General features: G+C 45.2%; 1 long non-coding RNA gene across 3 annotated transcripts; it reads right to left on the bottom strand.

The window, feature by feature from the left end:
• Positions 1 to 76: 76 nt before the first annotated feature.
• LOC119859827 lies at positions 77 to 21,870 on the bottom strand. 3 transcript variants are annotated; one of them, XR_005294370.2, is made up of 4 exons: positions 21,245 to 21,870; positions 20,956 to 20,995; positions 17,252 to 17,401; positions 77 to 2,580 (listed from the first exon to the last, which is right to left on the bottom strand). It is a non-coding gene; the product is annotated as an uncharacterized LOC119859827 (long non-coding RNA). The 3 variants fall into 3 exon arrangements; XR_005294368.2 differs by having other exon boundaries at positions 78 to 2,580; positions 17,252 to 17,406; XR_005294369.2 differs by lacking the exon at positions 20,956 to 20,995 and having other exon boundaries at positions 79 to 2,580; positions 17,252 to 17,406.
• Between the last annotated feature and the right edge of the window lie 120 nt (positions 21,871 to 21,990).

Here is a 21,990-nt window from a genome sequence, read left to right as displayed (position 1 = left end):
ACTGGAACTTCTCTGTCTCATTCCTTCATTATAACCATATGGTCCTCAAGTCTTTGTCTGAAATGTGGCAACTGGGTATTTTGACATTCCAGAGCCAACATTAGTTAAAAGAAACCTTATGAACATTTGAATTCTACTATGGAATCATTTATTATGTGGTATATGAACCATTAAGATTATAAGCACTTGCATAGTGATATACAGAAAACTTATGCCTAGATTACATTCTCACACGTATTTGTCATTTGTTTTTGAGAGGAAGATATTAGCACAGCAAAACATGCTACAGACACAAGTACCTCAGCCAAGTCCTCCAGCATGTGCAGGGGAGGTATGTTTTAATGAAGAAGGAATGAGAGGAACTACATAATTCCCTGACCAAAGCTCAAAGAGACTAATGGATTTGAAGCTAAATGCCTCTAAGTCAGAGATGGTCTTTTCCTGAAATGAGAACAAGAAAACTCCATTAGTGTCATGTTTTTATTTCTTCTGGTTTGGAGCCTTGGGAGTCAGAGGCCAACACTTTCCTATTCATAGAGTACTGAAACATTAGTGTCAAATTGATCAAGAAGTGAGTGAAAAAACATAAGTACAGGAAATTCAGGGGTCTACCATGAAACACCCCTGAATGGGGTCCAAATTGCCTTCCATGCTATTTGAATGCCACATAAGGGACTTTCAGACTGGGATCCTCTTGCCCCCTCCCCCAAACAAAGGAGTATCGTGGAATAGGACTCCCTACTTCTAGTAGGGGAGAGTCTGTGACGGACTATTCTCAACCACTGAAGGGGTAGGGCACTGATATATCTGTTCATAAACACAAACACAAGTTGGGCTCCAAGTTAAGGTCCCCTCTGTCATTCCCAGAAGCTGACCGATCTCTCAGGGATCTCCAATAAAGACTGATGATCAATAGCACAGAGGAGTGGTTGACAGTGCGAGGCTGGTAGCCAACTGGATGGCTTTTGTCAGAGGACTAAGAAGTTCCATTGTGTTGGGGGAAGGCAAAAAAGGAGCGATCAGAAGCTGAGAGAGTAGAAGAGGGAAAAACTCTGATGAACACAGTATACACCTTTTCTGGACAACGTGAAGTATAGCTACTTGGATAGTCCTCTGCCTTTCCCTTGCATTCAAAAGCAGAGCTGCATCCCACTTTGTAAAACTGCCAGGAATTTCTAGTGGCAGCTTCCTATTTAATTATTGCTGCAAAATTAAATTTCTTTTGGGAATGAGAATGTTTTATGTATTCCACTGTTGCATGTGTGCAATATGAAAGAAAAACCACAGCAACACTACTGCAAAAACCACTGTGGTTAAATATAGACACATAATAACCATGTTGCACTCTAAGTCAAAACTAAGCATGCCAGGGCTCAAATAAAAAACTTCTGCTTTACCAGGCTACAGAGATCCAAGGTTGCAGCAAATGGCTTCCATCAGACCAGCTTTGCTACTCTCTACATTTATTTTCAATTGCAAACTGTATGACTAGAGCCAGATCCTGGGGTTCTGATGAGCTGCACGAGCATCAGTCAGGGGTGCCTGTTTACAGGTGTCTTAAATTTCCTGCAGCTCTGTGCAGGATTGACCCTCCTGCATCGTTTCAGTCGAAAGCTGCATGAGGGCTGTCCTATTTTACATTTTGCTGAAAAGCCGCTGAGGATTGGTGTTCTGGCCAGGCACCCTTTTCCCCAGTTACACATTCTTCCCCCCACCCCAATAGACTGACAGCTGGGTGAAGAAGAGAATAAAAAAACTCCTACACAGGCTACATGCATTTGGAGATTTCTTCTTAAACTGTGATCTTCCCTTGACCGTTAAACCATCTTTAAGGTCATATTTAATAATTTTATTAAGATGATGTTGAAGTAAAAATAAAACAGTACAGAGTTTCGGCATAGAAGTTTCTGGTTATCAGGCAATAAGGCACAGATTATCAAGGGGTGCGAAATTTGTTTAGGAGCGGGTGCCGTAAGGAATACATAATCTGCAATCTCCCCGATTGGGGGTAAAAGTTTAACGGGTCAAAGTACAGACATTGAGCTATGGAGGTATGTTGTCCATATAATGGCTATATTCAGGTGTGTGGAATATAATGAGCGGATACGATGACGAAGATGGATCTATCCTCATTTGGTGGGATTTAATGTTCAGTGAGTTTATGGTTCCAGTTCATATGGTCCAATGGAAAAAGTCTCTCAGTCCCTTTCCCATAGTTGATGCATGATGTCGTACTGGCTCACACCTCCTGGTACTGTCGGTGGCTGGTGATGTGTTCGATGTAGATGTCCCTGGACTATCGGATGGTGTCCGAGACCATGAGCCGCCACATGAGCCATGCGTAGCGTCGACCGATCCCACAGGTCCGCAGCACACACTCATTGCAGGGGTCCCAAGCGCCCAGGGCTCCGACAAGTAGGGCATTCATCTGCACCTCGTAGCCCTTCGCTCTCAGGGTGTCGGCCGGGGGGCCTATTTTTCCAGCTTACGAGCTCGGGATTCACGGAAGGCCAGGGTCCTGTTCTCGAAGGAGACCATGATGTCAACGAGGATGACTGCATTATAGTGGAGAATATTGCCCTGCATCAATGTCAGTAAGGTAAATATTAGCTGTAGCAACACGAAATCACATCTCATTTAGTTCCAATTACACACTAGCCATAATGGGCAAGATTCTGGCCCCCACTCAGCCCCTACATGCTGGCCCAGTCCAACTCTGTTACATCCTTAATTACAAAAAGAAAAGGAGTACTTGTGGCACCTTAGAGACTAACAAATTTATTAGAGCATAAGCTTCGTGAGCTACAGCTCACTTCATCGGATCACTTAAGCATATGAAAGGGAATTTATATTGGTTTAATTTACACTCCAACGCCTAGGCTATACTAGAAATTTACATCAGTATAGCTACATCTCCCAGGGGTGAGGATTTTTCAGACCCCTGAGAGACACAAGTTCCCAGTGTAGACCAGCCCTTAGTCTTCTTTGCATTGCACTAGTACATGCAAGTTTGTAAACTTTTATATTATGCAGCATGTCTACATTCAACCAGGCTACTCTGGTAATTCATTGGATTAAGTCACACTAATCTAGGGACCACCAATGCAGCTCATCTACATTAGGAGTTTACATTTTACATTAGGAGTTTACAGGAGTTTTTAAGGTCAGGCTTGACAAAGCCCTGGCTAGGATGATTAATTAGTTGGGGATTGGTCCTGCTTTGAGCAGGGGGTTGGACTAGATGACCTCCTGAGATCCCTTCCAACCCTGAGATTCTATGATTAATGGAACTAGATTGATATAGTTACACGAGCGATAATTCTCTAATATAGGCAAGACCTCAGACTCACTGGGCCAAATTCCAAAGTGCTGTATTAAAGAGAGTGGGTGTATATTACAAACTGGTTGGGATAGTGATCCTAAAGAAGTCTAAATTGATGTAGCATACATATGTATAGAATGAAGGGTTCATGAGTTGAAAGAAGGATTAAATTAAATCTACTTACAGAGTTATTCTACATTTAAAATGCTGCAGCTGCACTGCTGTAGCGCTTCAGTGTAGACACTACCTATGCCACCTACCTGAGAGGCAGTAGCTAGGTCTACAGAAGAATTCTTCTGTCGACCTACCACTGGTCTTCATTGGAGGTTAGGTCGGTATGGCTACATCTCTCTTAGAATCACTTCTGAATTTGGCCCTTATCCTTCAGCAAATATTCTCCTAGGCCTGGTCTACACCAGGAATTTACAAATCGGTGTATCTACGTCTCTCAGGGATGTGAAAAACCTATCCCCCTGAGACAAGTAGCTATATCAACCTAACCCCCCGGTGTTGACAACACTAGGTCAATGGAAGAATTCTTTTGTCAACCTAGCTACCATCTCTAGGGGAAATGGTTTACCTACACCAACGGGAGAGGCCCTCTCGTTGGCATACGTATACTGAAGTGCTACAATGGCATAGCTGCAGCGGCTCAGCTGTGCCTCTATAGCGTTTTAAGTGTAGAGAAGCCCTTAGTAAAAGAAATGGATTTGTCAGATCTGCTCAACAGTATTACATATAACTGCAGTTCCTAAGCATCAACTATTTATTTACTTAATGATTCATTCTCTCCTCCATATGTTTATTTAAATAGCCTAACCACATCCATTGTTGCTCATTACAAGCTGGAAATGACTTTACAATTCCCACATGGTCTTAGACTACAGTCACCACTCATCAGTGAACATTTGCAGAAGAAAAGAATAAATCAGCATTTCACTTGGGATAAAATACTACTGGGGAAATATGTATTTAGAGCTCAATTCAGTACCCAATGACATGAGTTAAAAGACTCCTGGTGACTTCAACAGGCATTGGGCTCAGGCCCTTAGAACAAAAAATGCCACAGTTCTTCGAGCACCTTCTGTGTGATGACATTGTGAAATATCCTTTCAGATGCAATTCTCCTCTGAAAACTGACTGTGTAAAAAGGGCATCATGGGGCTCCATGCTAATTCGTCCTATGGCCAGGTCTAACAGTAGAAATTTATTTTGGGATAACTACATCTCTCAGGAGTATAAAAATTCCACACCCTGAGAGACATTGCTATACTCACCTAACCTAGTGTAAACCAGCACTAGGTTGATGGAATAATAGCTACTGCCTCTTGGGGAGATGGATTACTTACACTGACCTTGTTTAATTAGCTGGTGGCAACACCCAATTTCCTTTGTTTTCTTTCTCAGCTCTTCCCCCGGAGAGGGGGGGGTGAAAGGGCTTGACGGTACCCCACGGAAGGAATTCCCAAGTGCGCCTTCCTGGGTTCTCAAAGGGGTTTATGCACTTGAGTGGTAGCATCATCTATCCATCCCAGGTCAGAGAAAAGCTGCAACCTTGGGAGTTTAATACAAGCCTGGAGTGGCCAGTATTAATTTGGGAGAAGCCCTCCTGTTGGCGTAGGTAGCCTGGCTGTTTAAAAATAGCCGGAGCCTCGCGAACCAGCTGAGCGGCAGCGAACCAGCGGAGCAGCGGGGACAGCAGAGCAGCTCACAGCAGGAGTTTGCCTGGGACTGGTAAGTATCCGAGTGTGTGTGTTTGCTTGCTGAGGAAGTATCCGAGCGTGTGTTTGCTGGGAGGGAGCCTGAGTGAGTGTCTGATTGGCTGCTAGCCTGCAGGGGGCGGGCATTAGGGTGTCTGTGTGTTTGCGTCAGGGAAGCCTGGCTGTTTAAAAATAGCCAGAGCCTCGCGAACCAGCTGAGCGGCAGCGAACCAGCGGAGCAGCTCACAGCAGGAGTTTGCCTGGGAGTTCGCCTGGAGTGAGCCCAGTGAGGCTTACATCTTGCCAACGTCTCTGAGAAAGCTCCGTAGTAGGTAGGTGATATGGAAGGGGGAATTCAGCTGTTGTGACCTGCACTGGATGTGCCATGTTTGTCTTTCTTCCACAGGACAGAAGCGACTTTGTCTGTACAAAGTGCAAGCTGGTCTCCATATTGGAAGAGAAGATTGAAGGTCTGGAGCAACAGGTAACGACCCTGCGTTGTATACGAGAGACTGAGGATTTTCTGGACCAAACTCAGGATAGCCTTCTAGGGGCACAAAGCTCTAAAGATGTAGAGCAGGTTGCACAGAGGAGCCAAGAGGCCAGTGAAGAAGCTTGGCAACATGTGACCTCCAGAAGAGGTAAGCGGAATGTCCGGGTTCCAGTAACACAGACACAGGTAACTAACCGCTTTCATGTTCTCTCCACAGGTACCAATGCGGAGAGTGGACCAGATGATATGTCTGGGGGAGAAAGCAGAAGGAGACTCCGCTGGTTGGGAGGCATGAGATGCGATGTCCTGAGGTTGGAGGTTCCACGACCACCACTCCCAAGAGGAGAAGGCGGGTGGTGGTGGTCGTGGACTCTCTCCTCCGGGGGACTGAGTCATCTATCTGCCGCCCTGACCGGGAAAACCGAGAAGTCTGCTGCTTGCCAGGGGCTAAGATTCGTGATGTGACGGAGAGACTGCCGAGACTCATCAAGCCCTCGGATCGCTACCCCTTCCTGCTTCTCCACGTGGGCACCAATGATACTGCCAAGAATGACCTTGAGCGGATCACTGCGGACTATGTGGCTCTGGGAAGAAGGATAAAGGAGTTGGAGGCGCAAGTGGTGTTCTCGTCCATCCTCCCCGTGGAAGGAAAAGGCCTGGGTAGGGACCGTCGAATCGTGGAGGTCAACGAATGGCTACGCAGGTGGTGTCGGAGAGAAGGCTTTGGATTCTTTGACCATGGGATGGTGTTCCATGAAGGAGGAGTGCTGGGCAGAGACGGGCTCCATCTTACGAAGAGAGGGAAGAACATCTTTGCCAGCAGGCTGGCTAACCTAGTGAGGAGGGCTTTAAACTAGGTTCACCGGGGGAAGGAGACCAAAGCCCTGAGGTAAGTGGGAAAGCGGGATACCGGGAGGAAGCACAGGCAGGAAGGTCTGTGAGGGGAGGGCTCCTGCCTCATACTGGGAATGAGGGGCGATCAACAGGTTATCTCAAGTGCTTATATACAAATGCACAAAGCCTTGGAAACAAGCAGGGAGAACTGGAGGTCCTGGTGATGTCAAGGAATTATGACGTGATTGGAATAACAGAGACTTGGTGGGATAACTCACATGACTGGAGTACAGTCATGGATGGTTATAAACTGTTCAGGAAGGACAGGCAGGGCAGAAAAGGTGGGGGAGTAGCACTGTATGTAAGGGAGCAGTATGACTGCTCAGAGCTCCGGTACGAAACTGTGGAAAAACCTGAGTGTCTCTGGATTAAGTTTAGAAGTGTGTGCAACAAGAGTGATATCATGGTGGGAGTCTGCTATAGACCACCGGACCAGGGGGATGAGGTGGATGAGGCTTTCTTCCGGCAACTCACGGAAGCTACTAGATCGCATGCCCTGATTCTCATGGGTGACTTTAATTTTCCTGATATCTGCTGGGAGAGCAATACAGCGGTGCATAGACAATCCAGGAAGTTTTTGGAAAGCGTAGGGGACAATTTCCTGGTGCAAGTGCTAGGGGAGCCAACTAGGGGGAGCGCTTTTCTTGACCTGCTGCTCACAAACCGGGTAGAATTAGTGGGGAAGCAAAAGTGGATGGGAATCTGGGAGGCAGTGACCATGAGTTGGTTGAGTTCAGGATCCTGACGCAGGGAAGAAAGGTAAGCAGCAGGACACGGACCCTGGACTTCAGGAAAGCAGACTTTGACTCCCTCAGGGAACAGATGGCCAGGATCCCCTGGGGGACTAACATGAAAGGGAAGGGAGTCCAGGAGAGCTGGCTGTATTTCAAGGAATCCCTGTTGAGGTTACAGGGACAAACCATCCCGATGAGTCGAAAGAATAGTAAATATGGCAGGCGACCAGCTTGGCTTAATGGTGAAATCCTAGCGGATCTTAAACATAAAAAGAAGCTTACAAGAAGTGGAAGCTTGGACATATGACCAGGGAAGAGTATAAAAATATTGCTCGGGCATGTAGGAAAGATATCAGGAGGGCCAAATCGCACCTGGAGCTGCAGCTAGCAAGAGATGTCAAGAGTAACAAGAAGGGTTTCTTCAGGTATGTTGGCAACAAGAAGAAAGCCAAGGAAAGTGTGGGCCCCTTACTGAATGAGGGAGGCAAGCTAGTGACAGAGGATGTGGAAAAAGCTAATGTACTCAATGCTTTTTTTGCTTCTGTTTTCACTAACAAGGTCAGCTCCCAGACTGCTGTGCTGGGCAACACAAAATGGGGAAGAGATGGCCAGCCCTCTGTAGAGATAGAGGTGGTTAGGGACTATTTAGAAAAGCTGGACGTGCACAAGTCCATGGGGCCGGACGAATTGCATCCGAGAGTGCTGAAGGAATTGGCGGCTGTGATTGCAGAGCCCTTGGCCATTATCTTTGAAAACTCGTGGCGAACGGGGGAAGTCCCGGATGACTGGAAAAAGGCTAATGTAGTGCCCATCTTTAAAAAAGGGAAGAAGGAGGATCCTGGGAACTACAGGCCGGTCAGCCTCACCTCAGTCCCTGGAAAAATCATGGAGCAGGTCCTCAAAGAATCAATCCTGAAGCACTTAGAGGAGAGGAAAGTGATCAGGAACAGTCAGCATGGATTCACCAAGGGAAGGTCATGCCTGACTAATCTAATCGCCTTTTATGATGAGATTACTGGTTCTGTGGATGAAGGGAAAGCAGTGGATGTATTGTTTCTTGACTTTAGCAAAGCTTTTGACACGGTCTCCCACAGCATTCTTGTCAGCAAGTTAAGGAAGTATGGGCTGGATGAATGCACTATAAGGTGGGTAGAAAGCTGGCTAGATTGTCGGGCTCAACGGGTAGTGATCAATGGCTCCATGTCTAGTTGGCAGCCGGTGTCAAGTGGAGTGCCCCAGGGGTCGGTCCTGGGGCCCGTTTTGTTCAATATCTTCATAAATGATCTGGAGGATGGTGTGGATTGCACTCTCAGCAAATTTGCGGATGATACTAAACTGGGAGGAGTGGTAGATACGCTGGAGGGGAGGGATAGGATACAGAAGGACCTAGACAAATTGGAGGATTGGGCCAAAAGAAATCTAATGAGGTTCAATAAGGATAAATGCAGGGTCCTGCACTTAGGATGGAAGAATCCAATGCACCGCTACAGACTAGGGACCGAATGGCTCGGCAGCAGTTCTGCGGAAAAGGACCTAGGGGTGACAGTGGACGAGAAGCTGGATATGAGTCAGCAGTGTGCCCTTGTTGCCAAGAAGGCCAATGGCATTTTGGGTTGTATAAGTAGGGGCATAGCGAGCAGATCGAGGGACGTGATCGTTCCCCTCTATTCGACACTGGTGAGGCCTCATCTGGAGTACTGTGTCCAGTTTTGGGCCCCACACTACAGGAAGGATGTGGATAAATTGGAAAGAGTACAACGAAGGGCAACGAAAATGATTAGGGGTCTAGAGCACATGACTTATGAGGAGAGGCTGAGGGAGCTGGGATTGTTTAGTCTGCAGAAGAGAAGAATGAGGGGGGATTTGATAGCTGCTTTCAACTACCTGAAAGGGGGTTTCAAAGAGGATGGCTCTAGACTGTTCTCAATGGTAGCAGATGACAGAACGAGGAGTAATGGTCTCAAGTTGCAATGGGGGAGGTTTAGATTGGATATTAGGAAAAACTTTTTCACTAAGAGGGTGGTGAAACACTGGAATGCGTTACCTAGGGAGGTGGTAGAATCTCCTTCCTTAGAGGTTTTTAAGGTCAGGCTTGACAAAGCCCTAGCTGGGATGATTTAACTGGGACTTGGTCCTGCTTTGAGCAGGGGGTTGGACTAGATGACCTTCTGGGGTCCCTTCCAACCCTGATATTCTATGATTCTATGATTCTATGACTGCATTGAAGCACTACATGGATCTGCTACAGCATTTTAAGTGTAGGTATACCCTCAGTGTTTCCAGATCAAATGTGTTCAGTTTACAAGTAAAAAGATGGGAGGAGTTTAACTGCCAGCCATGTAAATTTAACCTCAGATCTGAAGTTGATGCTCTCTTCATTCTGGTTTGTGCATCATCACTGTCACGGGGCGCAGACTCACTCGGCAGTGCTTCCTGCTAGTCGTCTTGGGAAAATTAGCATTTCAGCCTCTGGAGCACCCTCTTCAGTCTGGTGTCTCACCGCCCCTGGCCCCAGTGTCCCTCCCAGACCCCGGTGCCACTTTCACTGGGTGCTGCCCCCTGGCAGTACCCCACAGTTCTGGGTCTCCCCCACCCGGAAGAACCCCCCCCCACCCACTATCCCTACCTCTCCTTAGTCATAGGCTCCTGCCAGTCACCAGTTAGCCCTCACACCCTGGGGCAGACTGCAGTATGAACCACTCATCACAGGCAAGGTTGGGTTTGGACCTGCTGCCTCCACCTACCCATGGCTGCCCCTGCAATCCCCATACTTAATAGGCCTTCCCAGGCCTGCAGCCTAGGCTTTCTAGGCCAAAGCTCCCCAGCTCCGTTGGCCTTTCCCCAGCCCTGCTCCAAACTAGGTGTCCTGCTCAACACCTTACAGCCAGGCCCTTCTTCCTCTATAAGCAGATGGAGACTCTCCTAGAGCTTCTAGCTCAAAGCCTTTATAGAGCTAGCTAAGCCCTGACTAGGGCATGGCCCCCAGCTGCCACCACTTCCCCCAATCAGCATTTAAAATTAGGAAACTAATTAACAATTCCATTGACAATGCATGAACCAGAATAGAATCCAGCTCTCTTTCTCATAGCTCTGCAGGGCTAACGGGTAAAAAGTTATAAAAACATGCTTTTGTCAGTGAGCAGATGTGACATTGGGTACACAAAAAGAAAAGGAGTACTTGTGTCACTCCTTTTCTTTTTGCAAATACAGACTAACACGGCTACTACTCTGAAACCTGTCATTGGGTACACAGAGGCACCTAATATTCTGAGTCAGAAGGAGCCATTTTTACATGATTACTTTTTTCCCACAGCCACATTAATTATCTATGCTTTTGTAAGCCCTTTGTGATCGGAGCAGATATCAGATCCAGCAGACAAGAAGTTGATCCCCTGCTCAAGGCTCTGGTGGCTCAGAGCTATACCAGGGGAAGGCAGGGCTCCTGACAGAACAGACTCTAGCCACGTGCTGAGCCACACAGGACTTTTTCAGGAGCCCCTTCTGTTCAGTACTCTCTTTCAAAACACACACATACACAGAATGGCCTTTTGAGACACTGTTTCACCTCCACATCAGGAAAGATGAACTACAAGTTTCCAAACCCTCTCTCAATTGCTTAACACCTGTTCCTGATCTAGATCTAGCTGATATAAACATTCTGACTTCTCATCCACCCACCTCCCTCAGTTTTGGCAAACTCTTTATATGTAAGGAAGTGAGCTGTAGCTCACGAAAGCTTATGCTCTAATAAATTTGTTAGTCTCTAAGGTGCCACAAGTACTCCTTTTCTTTTTGCGAATACAGACTAACACGGCTGCTACTCTGAAACATATGTAAGGAATATTATTTTATTCTTCCCCGCATCTAGCAACTCACTTTTCCACACCACTGCGATGCTGGTAAACCAAGTGTAAGCTCTGGCCAAGGCTGTAGGCATTAGCTAAGAACTGACAAACTCATAGTTGGAAACCAAACCAGCTCCTCTGTATGTTAGTTTTGTTCAAAAAAAGGTATTAGTCTTATAAGAATGTATTTAGTGTTTAGATTCTATGAAATGCTTGCTGCATGCACTGATCTCACTTGTAATGTCTGAATTCCATGCTATAAGGAAATATGTAAGCTTTTCTTTATAACTTGGAAAATGTTTGCTATGAACTTGTGAACCCAGGCATGGGAATCATCCTCCCCCTCCCCATCCAAGAGGACTATCAATAGTTAAGTGTTTCAGAGTAGCAGCCGTGTTAGTCTGTATTCGCAAAAAGAAAAGGAGTACTTGTGGCACCTTAGAGACTAACAAATTTATTAGGAGCATAAGCTTTCGTGAGCTACAGCTCACTTCATCGGATGCATTTGGTGGAAAAAACAGAGGAGAGATTTATATACACACACACAGAGAACATGAAACAATGGGTTTATCATACACACTGTAAGGAGAGTGATCACTTAAGATAAGCCATCACCAACAGCAGGGGGGGGAAGGAGGAAAACCTTTCATGGTGACAAGCAGGTAGGCTAATTCCAGCAGTTAACAAGAATATCAGAGGAACAGTAGGGGGTGGGGTGGGAGGGAGAAATACCATGGGGAAATAGTTTTACTTTGTGTAATGACTCATCCATTCCCAGTCTCTATTCAAGCGTAAGTTAATTGTATCCAGTTTGCAAATTAATTCCAATTCAGCAGTCTCTCGTTGGAGTCTGTTTTTGAAGCTTTTTTGTTGAAGTATAGCCACTCTTAGGTCTGTGATCGAGTGACCAGAGAGATTGAAGTGTTCTCCAACTGGTTTTTGAATGTTATAATTCTTGACGTCTGATTTGTGCCCATTCATTCTTTTACGTAGAGACTGTCCAGTTTGGCCAATGTACATGGCAGAGGGGCATTGCTGGCACATGATGGCATATATCACATTGGTAGATGCGCAGGTGAACGAGCCTCTGATAGTGTGGCTGATGTGATTAGGCCCTATGATGGTATCCCCTGAATAGATATGTGGACAGAGTTGGCAACGGGCTTTGTTGCAAGGATAGGTTCCTGGGTTAGTGGTTCTGTTGTGTGGTGTGTGGTTGCTGGTGAGTATTTGCTTCAGATTGGGGGGCTGTCTGTAAGCAAGGACTGGTCTGTCTCCCAAGATCTGAGAGAGCGATGGCTCGTCCTTCAGGATAGGTTGTAGATCCTTGATGATGCGTTGGAGGGGTTTTAGTTGGGGGCTGAAGGTGATGGCTAGTGGCGTTCTGTTGTTTTCTTTGTTGGGCCTGTCCTGTAGTAGGTGACTTCTGGGTACTCTTCTGGCTCTGTCAATCTGTTTCTTCACTTCAGCAGGTGGGTACGGTAGTTGTAGGAATGCATGATAGAGATCTTGTAGGTGTTTGTCTCTGTCTGAGGGGTTGGAGCAAATGCGGTTATATCGTAGCGCTTGGCTGTAGACAATGGATCGAGTGGTATGATCTGGATGAAAGCTAGAGGCATGTAGGTAGGAATAGCGGTCAGTAGGTTTCCGATATAGGGTGGTGTTTATGTGACCATCGCTTATTAGCACCGTAGTGTCCAGGAAGTGGATCTCTTGTGTGGACTGGTCCAGGCTGAGGTTGATGGTGGGATGGAAATTGTTGAAATCATGGTGGAATTCCTCAAGAGCTTCTTTTCCATGGGTCCAGATGATGAAGATGTCATCAATGTAGCGCAAGTAGAGTAGGGGCATTAGGGAACGAGAGCTGAGGAAGCGTTGTTCTAAGTCAGCCATAAAAATGTTGGCATACTGTGGGGCCATGCGGGTACCCATCGCAGTGCCGCTGATTTGAAGGTATACATTGTCACCAAATGTGAAATAGTTATGGGTCAGGACAAAGTCACAAAGTTCTGCCACCAGGTTAGCCGTGACAGTATCGGGGATACTGTTCCTGACGGCTTGTAGTCCATCTTTGTGTGGAATGTTGGTGTAGAGGGCTTCTACATCCATAGTGGCTAGGATGGTGTTTTTAGGAAGATCACCAATGGACTGTAGTTTCCTCAGGAAATCGGTGGTGTCTCGAAGATAGCTGGGAGTGCTGGTAACGAAGGGCCTGAGGAGGGAGTCTACATAGCCAGACAATCCTGCTGTCAGGGTGCCAATGCCTGAGATGATGGGGCGTCCAGGATTTCCAGGTTTATGGATCTTGGGTAGCAGATAGAATACCCCAGGTCCTGGCTCCAGGGGTGTGTCTGTGCGGATTTGTTCTTGTGCTTTTTCAGGGAGTTTCTTGAGCAAATGCTGTAGTTTCTTTTGGTAACTCTCAGTGGGATCAGAGGGTAATGGCTTGTAGAAAGTGGTGTTGGAGAGCTGCCTAGTAGCCTCTTGTTCATACTCTGACCTATTCATGATGACGACAGCACCTCCTTTGTCAGCCTTTTTGATTATGATGTCAGAGTTGTTTCTGAGGCTGTGGATGGCACTGTGTTCTGCATGGCTGAGGTTATGGGGTAAGCGATGCTGCTTTTCCACAATTTCAGCTCGTGCACGTCGGCGGAAGCAGTCTATGTAGAAATCCAGGCTGCTGTTTCGACCTTCAGGAGGAGTCCACCTAGAATCCTTCTTTTTGTAGTGTTGGCAGGAAGGTCTCTGTGGGTTAATATGTTGGTCAGAGGTGTGTTGGAAATATTCCTTGAGTCTGAGACGTCGAAAATAGGATTCTAGGTCACCACAGAACTGTATCATGTTCGTGGGGGTGGAGGGGCAAAAGGAGAGGCCCCGAGATAGGACAGATTCTTCCACTGGGCTAAGAGTATAGTTGGATAGATTAACAATATTGCTGGGTGGGTTACGGGAACCATTGTTCCATGTACATTGGCCAAACTGGACAGTCTCTACGTAAAAGAATGAATGGGCACAAATCAGACGTCAAGAATTATAACATTCAAAAACCAGTTGGAGAACACTTCAATCTCTCTGGTCACTCGATCACAGACCTAAGAGTGGCTATACTTCAACAAAAAAGCTTCAAAAACAGACTCCAACGAGAGACTGCTGAATTGGAATTAATTTGCAAACTGGATACAATTAACTTAGGCTTGAATAGAGACTGGGAATGGATGAGTCATTACACAAAGTAAAACTATTTCCCCATGGTATTTCTCCCTCCCACCCCACCCCCCACTGTTCCTCTGATATTCTTGTTAACTGCTGGAATTAGCCTACCTGCTTGTCACCATGAAAGGTTTTCCTCCTTCCCCCCCCTGCTGTTGGTGATGGCTTATCTTAAGTGATCACTCTCCTTACAGTGTGTATGATAAACCAATTGTTTCATGTTCTCTGTGTGTGTGTATATAAATCTCTCCTCTGTTTTTTCCACCAAATGCATCCGATGAAGTGAGCTGTAGCTCACGAAAGCTTATGCTCTAATAAATTTGTTAGTCTCTAAGGTGCCACAAGTACTCCTTTTCTTTTTGCGAATAGTTAAGTGGGCCATTATAAGACAAAAGCCTTTTTAATTGTCCCATCCACCCAGGGAGAAGTACCTGCAGAAGGTCTCCTCTCATTGGTCTGAATGCTGGAAGAGGGAAATAAATATATCAGGGGTGGCCAAACTGGCTCGGGAGCTGCATGAGGCTCTTTTACAGTTAAAGTGCGACTCAAGGAGCTCTCCAAGGCCATCCCCCCACCTAACAGATTGGGGGAAGGAGCTTGGTGCTTCTGCTCTGCTGGTGGGGTTTGGGGCTTCTGCCAGAGATGACTGGTGCCTGCTGAGTATGTGGGGGGGGGGGGGACAATTTAAAGGTTCCCTGCCAACAGCTTGAGACACCCCCCTCAGCATACCCCCTCTTACTCTCAGCAGCCCCTCCCTGCAGCTCCCAGGTGTTAATTCCGCATAGAGAGGCAAAAGCAGTGGCTCTCCCTGCAGCTCCCAGGTGTTTGCCACAGTCTCTCCCCACAGCCACTCCCAGGTGGCTGGCTCCAGCAGCTGTTGTGCAAGGAGGGGCCCTATGGCACCATGTGACTGAGCGGGGCCAGCAAACCCTGGCAAAAATATGGGGGGGGGACGTGACCCCATGTGCCTCCCCATGCATCGCCTCTAGCTTTTGCCCACTATGGAATTTCAGCCCCATGGGGCACATCTGTTGGGGCTCAGGGCTACAGCAGAAGCGGAGCTGAAGCCCAGAGACCCCACTTCTCCACAGGGCTCAAGCCCAGAGCCCTGGCAGAGGGCTCCCACAGGGCTGAAGCCTCGAGACACCCCTCTCCACAGGGTTGAAGCTCTAAGCCTCAGCAGGTGTGCCCTGGCTCTCAAATTTCTCAAGACTGTCATTTGCGGCTCGGAGGGCTGTAAGTTTGGCCACCCCTGAAATATATAGTGGACATTAAGATTTTCATTTCTGTGCCATTTGAACTCACACAGAGAGCCAGAGACACTAAACTGAAGTCAGAGATCCCCTTCCCTGGGTTTGTCCTGAAATACACTTTGAATTAACAGGTCTCTACAACTTTGTCACTCTTAGGATTTAGATTGCAACTCATTGTGTACATATATTAGCTTGCTTTAACCTGTAAATAACTTTCTTATTTATGTTTCCTAGTTAATAAATCTTTAGCTAGTTTGTTACAATACTGGTTACAGGCATTGTCTTTGGTGTAAGATTTACAGTACCAATTGATCTGGGGTAAGTGACTGACACCGGAAGCAACCTGAATATTTTGTGATTTTTGGTGTAAATTACCTTTTATCACTAAGTCCAGCTTGGAGAGTCTAAGGGGACTGTCTGTGACTCCATGGTAAGACAGTTATAGTGATCCATGAGTACACATTGGTCACTGGTTTGGTGAAATCTAATTATAGAATTTACCACTAGGTTAGGGTATCTGCCCTGGTTTTGAAAGCCTGCCCTGAGATAGGCACTCAAGGTCATGAGCCACTCCAGACAGCGTGACAACCACATTCCAACAATGAAAGACAGTGTATTTCTCATGATGAGACCGACTCTTCCTTGTATGTTTCTGTGGCAACTGAGATCATGTGAGGCACCTGAGCTAACAGTCCCCTCCTGATATAAGCACGAGATGAGGGTTAGTGACAGGCACTCTCAGTGAGAGGCCCTTGGCTATCCAATTTGCTCCTAGAGCCCAGATCCACCTGTTTGCCCATGCTTTTTCTGAAGAAGGATGGGATGATTAGGTGCTGACTGAGGGGCAGTGGAGACTGGGTTGGGAGAAGTCTAGGGTTTGGAAGATATTGTAGTAGTTCTGTGGTTTTTCTCTTGTATGATTTACAGGCCGGGTTGAGTGCCCTGTGTTAATATTTTATTGGAACGGTTTTATACAAATGTTGTAATGTGCCTAGAACCTAGGACAGATATAGTAAAAAAAATATGAATAAAAAATAAATCATCCACAGCCCATGCAAATATCACATCCTCCAATCCTTAGATGGCTTGTGGACGTGGCCTGACAACTCACATCTTATTTCACAAAGGGCTCCACAAAATCTAGAGGCAGTCTGGGCTAAAAGGAACATGTGATACGGTACCAGATCCTTACATGGTATAAACCACTATAGCTCAATTGACTCCAATATCACACTACATCAAATTACACCAGCTAAGGATCTGGCTTTTAATTACTCTCATATCTTCAGGCAAATTCAGTGAACTCCCTATGTTCTCTCATATCTTTGGGCATCTACAATAAGCTTTCTAGCATCTCTTATCAATTCCAGTCACTTCGATGAGCTCCCCGGCACGTCTCAAACCTTTAGCTTCCTTTGCTCTTCTCTCAGCATTTATGTGGTCAAAAGCAAATATTTTTGCCAAATTTGTCTGGAATTGGTTGAGCCTGATTTGGAACTACAGAAGCCCCCCAAAATGCTGTGGTTTTGGATCAGCCTTTTAGCTCTTTTAAGTAAACAAACAAAACCCCACTTTAATTTAGATATACAATTTCCAGGCCATTATTGTCAGAATGCGATAAAAGGCTTTGGGGTATTAAAAAACAAAATCTAAATAAGAAGCAGCAGAATTCAGCGGAATTAAGAGTGGGACTCTGCTGCCTTTGATATGACATTCCAATAGAGTATTCTGGTTTTTCCCAGCGTCCAGCGCACGTGAGCAGGTTTCTAAATAAAGTGGAGAAAAAATTCCACTCACCAGTCTGACTGTTCTTTAAACGGCAATGGAGAGTGGGAGCTGTTTAAAGTCGATGAGCAAATTTGAAATCCATGTTAAAGTGCAATTGTATAAAACTCTTCCTCAGTGCTGGTACAGTTCATTACACATAGTTTCATATCACTAGGCCATCTGTTCTAAATACAGAAAATAAAGATAGAAAGTTTTCAAAATAAATGGCTTAGAGTAACAAATGCAAACTCTGCATCTTTCCAGAAAATCTATTTATTCTTGCTTCAGTCAGCTTCCTTTCAGTATTCACTAAGGCAAGGATGCTCTATGCTAATTCAACAATAAATACAGAAAGTCTAGACTTCAGCTGAAGGAGTAAAATAAATCCACTTGAATCTACTTGCTCTTAATTAAAATATTTGCCATCCACACCTGATTGCCTTTTGGAACAGTAAATTAATAACTGATGTTTATCAAGAGAATATAAACATTCCTTTAAACACGTCCTCTTTGCCTTTGCTGCACTTTATCTTTCACAAGATAGTTATTTATCCTTTGGTTTGAACCCCTGTATTCAGTTTTCTGCAGGGTAATACCAGTCTAACATCAATGTAAGCATGTGGAAAAGTAATCTATATTAATAGACTATATTCTCATTGTGAATATGAACCCCATCTAGTGGTCAAAATATATTTATATAAAATAAGGCAGGCCAGTGCACACGACACTACTAAAAAGAATACTCAAAAACTAAATCTCAGCAGCCTCTAAACTTAAACAGAACAATCCACCAGTGAATTCAAATGCAATGTTAGAATTTTACAGATAGCATGTCTTTCAAAAAGGAAGCCTAAGGCTTAATTATGGAGGATGAAAAATGATTTTTGTATGTGAATTATGATACAGTACTCAGTACAGGCAAATGCAAAAATACATCAGGACAAATCAAAGTACCATAGATAGTCTATAGGAAAGGGATGTTGGCCAAGATTTCAAAAAAAAGGGCACCTAATGTTTGGCTCCTAAATACATATTTAGGGCTTGTCTACATTACCTGCTGGATTCACGGGCAGTGATTGATCCAGTGGGGGTCTATTTATCACGTCTAGTCTAGATGCGATAAATCGACCGCCAAGCGCTCTCCTATCGACTCCAGTACTCCACCAGGGCGAAAGGCACAGGTGGAGTCGATTGGAGAGCATCAGCTGTCAATTTACCACAGTGAAGACACCACGCACAGAAAGTAGATCTAAGTACATCGACTTCAGCTACATTATTCACGTAGCTGAAGTTGCGTAACTTAGGTCAACCCCCTCTATCCCCCCCAGTGTAGACTAGGCCTTAGGCACCTAAATCAGTGGCCTGATTTTCAAAAGTGCTGAGTTCCCAGGAACTCCCACTGACTTCAAGGCATTTTTGTGCTTTTAGTCTCCTCAAATACATTCTGCTCACTTAGAGTGAATTTCTGTCACTGTTCCTTCCCACCCTCCATCATCTGTGCAGTTCCCCTGTGCAGTGACCCAGGAAATGGAGAGACCATATCAGGGGCTACAGAGCATGTTGTGTGTACTATGGAGCTGAGTGCCATAGCAGTCTACTCTATCCTAACACAAATGAAGGAGAAAGGGTTGTGGCTGGACCAGGGAGAAGTGAATAGCAGGTCTGCAAAATGCCCACAGACACTAACCACAAACCCTGGATGGAGGATGCAACCCCATGGGCTGGACTAGCGATCCTGCAGTGGCTATATGGATGTCCAATAGCTTGCCACCAAATTGGGCAAGAGAAATTCATCCCACAGTTCGAACACTGGTAATATATAAACATCACTTGCATTGGTGTGGATGGCCTAATTCTTGGGACTCTGGGACAGTCCATGCCAGTGTGGAAATCCTGCTACCCTTTTACAGAATGCAGTTTGCACTGCCCAGGTCTTCTGGCTAGTGCAGAAAGTCCCCCACACTTCTCCTGGCCCTCCAGCTCTGAGCAGTCACTACCCCTACAGTGCTAAACTCTCCTGGTCCTTTCACTCAGGATACATCTACACTGCAAATGAAAGTGTGATTGCAGGACAGGTAGGCATACCTGGGCAAGCTTTAATCTAGCTGGCGTGGATAACAGTGGTAGTGAGGACATGGTAGCACAGGTCGTCCAGTCCAATACAAGCCCACTGTGGACTCTGGTATGTACTCAGGTTGCTGGCCCACAACAGGATCCGTGATCCTATGTTGTCACTGCTACTGTTAGCTATGCTTACTAGGTTAAATTCGTATGACTATGTTAACCTGCACTGCAATCACACCTCCAATTTGCAGTGTAGATGTACCCACGGGAAGCACAAATGTAACAACTACTCCTTCAGCAGTTGGTGAGAATAAAACCTCACACCTTCAGCGTAGGTTTCTACATCTTGAGCTATTTGCTAGTGGTAGAAGCAGGATTTTATACTCTATGTGGGCCAGACAGTAGAGGGAGATATAATCTCATATATTTAGATGAGGATTGTAGCAGGATCCTACACATTGCCATTAGGATGATTTCAAAATCCTCCACAAGCATTTCTCCTCTTAATAAATTAATAAACAATAGCACAGACTATTGCATGCATTTCCAATGTAAAACAGAGTCTATAGAGCTATAATAATTTAAAATAATGAGTCTTCAAAATGATTGCTATTGCTAATAATTTTTTAATATTATATAGGTTTCAGAGTAGCAGCCGTGTTAGTCTGTATTCTCAAAAAGAAAAGGAGTACTTGTGGCACCTTAGAGACTAACAAATTTATTAGAGCATAAGCTTTCGTGAGCTACAGCTCACTTCATCGGATGCATCCGATGAAGTGAGCTGTAGCTCACGAAAGCTTATGCTCTAATAAATTTGTTAGTCTCTAAGGTGCCACAAGTACTCCTTTTTTTTTTTTTTTTTTTTAATATTATATAAAAATTCTTCTACTCTCAAACTGTTTCTTCCACCTATTCTGGGAAAGTTATATTCAGCAATGTATTAGTCATTGCTTAATTATCCTTAAGAAGTCTTATTAATATGCATGTATGAAGATCTATTTGGCAGAAATGCATTTTAATGACGTTGCTGAAAGGCAACAAGCTATAATTTCGAGAAGAGTGTTATGTCACGACTAAACAATAGCAAACTCATTCAAGCAGCCCAGAAATAGTGTGCCAGGTGGAAGTAAAAATTCAAATCCATTTTAATATTTTAATTACAATCTTAATTAGAAAATGTTTAGACATCTTGCCTGCATAGTTAGAGAATCAAATGATTTAGAAATATCCCTGCTGGTAAAAGTATTTAAAAATGTAGTCTACAGCTTCCAGTCCCATTATTGGCAGCCCGTGTAAAACCCAGATATGAAAGGAACAGTTGGAAACTAAACATTCTGTGGTCCATTAATTAGTCTCAATCAAACTTAGAATTTTTAAGTAATTAAAACACATGAATATAACTAGAGGCTCCAGTGCATAGGCTATAATGTTCCATGTAAGTAAATAACAGTCTACACTTTAAAATCAAGGACATGATTGATAAATAGTAGTGGTTTTCAACCATTTTTCATTTACGAACCCCCCAAAATGTTGAATGGAGGTGCAAACCTTATGTAAATCTTAGACATACTCTGTGGACCCCCAGAGGTCCGCGGATCACAGGTTAAAAACCACTTATATACATCATATGTAATGGCATCTATTTTTTGTACCCCATATGGATGCTTTACCTTTTTTGTAGTTTTTTGTGATGGATATCTGCTTCTTCTCCTAGGGTAAATCATCAACACTTAACATAACCCTACCCAGTGCTTTCTGAACAACCCCACTAAATCTAAGGAGGCAACATGCCTAAATGCAAACATAAAAGGGAAAGAAGAAAATAGAACAGCAAGAGAGCTAATGAAAGCAGAGAGGTTAGAGAGAGAATGAGAATGAAAGAAGGGAATGGAGAAGAGAGGCATAGATGACCAGGAGAGGCGAAAGCAAGAACCGGGGATTCACAGAGAGGGTACTTACCAAACTTTCAAGTTGAGACACTGTGAATAGTGGGGGATATCACAGAAGCACGGATGAGAGTTCAAGTGTGTCACTGAAACACATAGTGAAATCCTTCATGTAAGATTTAACTGCCTTGGACTGAATACAAAACTATCCAAAAAATAAGTGCAATCTGACTGATCTATACTTGAATTGGCAAAGGGTGAAATGGAAAAAGCTGACAGGGAAGGGCAGGGAGTAAAAATTAAAGAGGGAAAGGAGGGAAGAGAGAACTGATGGAAATGGCACAGTGAGAAATAATGTGACAAAGATTTGAAGTGGGATAAGAGAAGAGAGGACAAAAGAAAATAAACACGGGAAGACAAAAGGCAATGAGAGGAAAAGAGATAAAGAGGAAAAGCAGGTGCAGAGGGAGGTAGAGACAAGAAAAAAAGAGAAGGCATTTTAATAGCCCATGCAGAGGCCTCTGCAGACCAGGCCAGGCAACAAGCAAAAATGAAGGCTGGGTGGTTTCCTGTTGCCCGTGCTGAGCATTTGGGAGAGACTGTCACACATCTGCCACCGGCTTCGCTGGGGTGAGGGGTCGGTTTGCGGCCCAGCAGCGGGAGATCAGAGGTAAAGGTTTGGAGGAGAGGGTTTTGCTCTCTGGGACTCTATGGATAGCATCGTGCTGCCTCTCCCAGCTGCGCTATCAGAGAGAGGCAGAGCTCAGATCCTGCTGCTCGCGGCACAGGCCCCCGCCGGAGAATCTCCTCCGCGGGGAG

This window comes from Dermochelys coriacea, chromosome 8, assembly GCF_009764565.3.
Source record: "Dermochelys coriacea isolate rDerCor1 chromosome 8, rDerCor1.pri.v4, whole genome shotgun sequence".
Lineage (NCBI taxonomy): Eukaryota > Metazoa > Chordata > Testudines > Dermochelyidae > Dermochelys > Dermochelys coriacea.
The sequence above is the reverse complement of the archived record's forward strand: the minus strand, read 5'-3'. Positions and strand labels throughout refer to the sequence as shown.